Genomic DNA, 4,991 nt, shown 5'->3' on the forward strand with positions numbered 1-4,991 from the left:
TCATCAGGCAACTTTACATATTGATCCAGCACCTGGCCTAAAAACAGGATCGGATGTGCGCACATTTACTTTTTTTCATCGGCTACAGGAAGTGCCATGTTTTCACTCCACAGACTTGTCAGTCAGAGTCAAATGCCAAGTGAATCATAAATGCCAACCGCTGAGTCGTCTGTTTATGGTAATAGCTTTGTTCATGAGGTATTCTCACTAGTAGGGCTGCAGTGGACTAGCGTGTGACTAAATGGAAATAGTCATCTTCTCAATGTACATGTAAAATGAAACGTAAAATAGATACGTGATTAACTGTATAAATAAGTGAGTAACTGTATAAATAAGTGAGTAACTGTATAAATAATACTCTGAAGTTCTCTCCCTCTGGTCCTCTCTCAAGGTCAACAAGCACACAGTATTCAAGCACATTATTCAAACTGTTTGATATCTTAAAGAGATCGACAGATGGATAGATAGATAGATAGATAGATAGATAGATAGATAGATAGATAGATAGAAAAAATAGGTAGATCGATCGACAGACAGACAGACCGACAGACAGACAGATAGATAGATAGATAGATAGATAGATGATAGATAGATAGATAGATAGACAGACAGACAGACAGACAGACATACTGTATTGATCCCCAAGGTTTTTATTTTTGTTTTGTTACAGCAGTAAATACAACAAAAAGGCACAATTGGGATAAAATAAAATGTAGGCTACATTAAATTTGTATTTGGTCCCAAATATACAAGAGTGCAATGCAATACAGCAAACAGCAGTAAACATGTGTATACCAATATCATCATATCATCATATACCTGTAGATACCTTAGGATGCCTGGACTGTGAAAGCTACAGCAGCGCCTCGTTGAATGACAACGAGCCTTAACGGCCTAATTGCAGCGTCTTCACACGTGTCTTTCGAGGAGGCAAATGAGAAACAGATTTCAGATTCCCCCAACAACTGTAACAGTCAACACCAAGCAGTATTAGAACAACACAGTCTTAATGAGCTGTCTCTGGAAAGTTTCTATACGGCTCAGTTCATTAACACTCGCACAACTGTTTATCTCAATGCTTGGAGGTCAAGCTACTGTAGTGCTTGTCTCCGTGTCAACATCGCATCATTGAGCTACCGTATGTTACTTGTTTCCATTGAGAGTGAAAATTAAGCAACGTAGCAATGTAATCCACGGTAGCTTTTTCTTTTGCCAGCAAATCATCTTAACGTCAGCTAGATTACAATGGTTGACCGGTGTGTTGCCCCTAGCAGCGGTTAATATTGCTCCATTGCCACTAGTCTGACTCAACAGATAAGGATAAGCCTTGTCATTCGTTTATTACTGCCCAATCAGTGGCGGCGGAATATGTTATCTACCCAATCAGATTCAATCCAGACAATGTGAACCAACAACAACCTAGCAACCGCTACGCCGAACACGATTGTGATTGGTTTAAAGAAACACAACATTGTTTTCCCCCTACCCCAGAATGGTAATGAGTCCAGACAGACCTTTCTCCAGCGCCGGCACAGCGTAAACGAAGTGTGGAAATAGGTCTGGCTATCCAATGTCGGTCAGTTATTTTGAAAAAATTGACCATAGAACATATTGAATGTCCAATCAGAATCGAGTATTTCAGAGAGCCGGAGCAGGAGACGGGTTCAACCCTCTAGGCTAGCCTACTGTAGTAGAAGAAAGGATGGTAGGTTTTTTGAAAAAAACAAACAAATGATTAAACAACTCTGGGCTATTTTGCTAGTCCCAGGGATACGGCCAAATCAATCTCCATACCTGCGTCCAATCAATGTGCCTTGAACCCAGCGTCAAGTCTTAGCTTGATAGAAAATTGATTTTCCAACTACTAGCCCTCTCATAGCTTCCCATCAGTGTGAACGCTGTTATATAATGTCACAGGTCGCACACACACACACACACACACACAAACACACACACACAGACACACACACACACACACACAGCACCGTTGTCTGAGGCTGTTACTGTTGGCTCTGATGTGGGGGTTTTTTTGGGGGGGGGTGTTTTTTGGGGGGGGGGGGGGGGGTCTCAGCGCCGTGGCTCTAATTGGCGTGCGGTAATCCTATCAGAAGCAGCAGCAGTGACAGCGCGGCGCTGGCGGTAGCTGCTAGGAGAGCCAGGAAGAGCAGGAGAGGGGTTGAAGAGTCAGGGCCAGCCTTGTTATTGATTGCCTGGTTGAATCCACTCTGTTATGTCTGTGTCTGTGTGTGTGTGTGTGTGTTTGTGTCTGTGTGTGTTTGTGTTTGTGTCTGTGTGTGTGTGTGTGGGGGGCTACTGAGAGGGAGAAAATGAGAGAGAGAGAAAGAACAAGAGATAGAGATTACGAGTGAAGGCATCAGTAGATGTTTTGGAGCGAGAGAGAGGGAGGGAGGGAGGGAGGGAGGGAGGGAGGGAGGGAGGGAGGGAGAGAGAGAGAGAGCATACTGTAAGAGAGAGAAAGACAGAACAAGGGTAGAGTGCCCAGCGTGCGAGCGTGTGTGTGAGGGTATGAGATAGACTGTCATCCACTCCTCCCTCCACCCACATGGAAAGGAAATATATGAACATATACTGTATGTCAATATATGGCAAGTATATGAAGACAATATGCCGCATATATGCCATATTCTGGTTCATATATGTGTATATATGTAGATATATAGAACACATAATGCCACATATATTGCTTTATATATCCACATATGTGCCACAATCTGATTCATATATGTCACATATATAGCTTTATATACAAATATATATATACCCCAACACCCATATCCACAACCCCAACACCCATATCCACAACCCCAACACCCAGCGCCGTTGTTTAGCGGTGAAAGATGATCATGATTATAAGGGCCCACAAGCAAGCAGGGCCCCAAAAAAAACAAGAGGTCCCTCTTTCTATGACGAAATTATTCTGCATGTAGATCAGTCACACTAATTCTGCATCAGAATTCAAATTAAAGGAAAATGCTCGTTTTTGACAACCTGGACCTTATTTACGACATATTATAAGAAGTTTGACTCACCCAGATCACTTTTGTGTTGTTCGGAGGCCTGTAGAAGAAATTTAAAATCCAGCGCGAGCCAGTATATCCATGTAATGGTGGCGCACGGGGCATAGGGAATGCAGTTTATCAAAATCAATTTTCGGCCGCTAAACGGTTGTTTTCATCAATCAGATTGCATGAATCGACAGTAGAGATTCCTCTACGCGAGCCATTCTTTCGGTTTTCAAATACGTGGTCTGTAGCCTCTGTAATATGATCTTTACACTGGCTATTCTCCCTCACATTCTCTGCGCTACGATCGGATTGTTGCTGACGAATGACGACGACAATATTCTCGGCACCAACTACGATCGTAGCGCAGAGAATGTGAGGGAGAATATCCAGTCTGCGCGCTGGCCTGTGCGCATGCGTGCTGGAGCAAGTGGGGGAGAGGCGTGTAAAGATCATATTACAGTGGCTACAGACCACGTATTTGAAAACCGAAAGAATGGCTCGCGTAGAGGAATATCTATATAATAATATATTATTATATATATATATATATGTTAGAAAGGTGAGAGTAGCTGTGTTGAGACGGTATTATATTATATTATTATATATATATATATGTTAGAAAGGTGAGAGTAGCTGTGTTCAGACGGTATTATATTATATTATTATATATATATATGTTAGAAAGGTGAGAGTAGCTGTGTTCAGACGGTATTATATTATATTATTATATATATATATATATATGTTAGAAAGGTGAGAGTAGCTGTGTTCAGACGGTATTATATTATTATATATATATATATATGTTAGAAAGGTGAGAGTAGCTGTGTTAAGACGGTATTATATTATTATATATATATATATGTTAGAAAGGTGAGAGTAGCTGTGTTAAGACGGTATTATATTATATTATTATATATATATATATGTTAGAAAGGTGAGAGTAGCTGTGTTAAGACGGTATTATATTATATTATTATATATATATATATGTTAGAAAGGTGAGAGTAGCTGTGTTCAGACGGTATTATATTATATTATTATATATATATATATGTTAGAAAGGTGAGAGTAGCTGTGTTCAGACGGTATTATATTATATTATTATATATATATATATATATGTTAGAAAGGTGAGAGTAGCTGTGTTCAGACGGTATTATATTATATTATTATATATATATATATATATATGTTAGAAAGGTGAGAGTAGCTGTGTTGAGACGGTATTATATTATATTATTATATATATATATATGTTAGAAAGGTGAGAGTAGCTGTGTTCAGACGGTATTATATTATTATATATATATATATATGTTAGAAAGGTGAGAGTAGCTGTGTTAAGACGGTATTATATTATATTATTATATATATATATTATGTTAGAAAGGTGAGAGTAGCTGTGTTCAGACGGTATTATATTATATTATTATATATATATATATGTTAGAAAGGTGAGAGTAGCTGTGTTCAGACGGTATTATATTATATTATTATATATATATATATATGTTAGAAAGGTGAGAGTAGCTGTGTTGAGACGGTATTATATTATATTATTATATATATATATATGTTAGAAAGGTGAGAGTAGCTGTGTTCAGACGGTATTATATTATATTATTATATATATATATATATGTTAGAAAGGTGAGAGTAGCTGTGTTAAGACGGTATTATATTATATTATTATATATATATATTATGTTAGAAAGGTGAGAGTAGCTGTGTTCAGACGGTCGGTCAGTTGCCCGCGGTCTCACATTCACCATGACAACGAGAGCCGTTAGCCTAGTGTGTTAGAAAGTGCTAAGCTAGGTAGCTAACGAGGCTAGTAAGATTATGTTCTGGTAACAACTCGATCTGGTTAGCTAGCTGCTAGATAACGTTAGCTACCATTAACTAGACAGCTACTACAGTGCTAGCAACCAGCCAACTACTGGTCTGGACATTAACTAGACA

The sequence above is a fragment of the Borostomias antarcticus genome, assembly GCF_949987555.1.
Source record: "Borostomias antarcticus genome assembly, chromosome: 24".
Classification (NCBI taxonomy): domain Eukaryota; kingdom Metazoa; phylum Chordata; class Actinopteri; order Stomiiformes; family Stomiidae; genus Borostomias; species Borostomias antarcticus.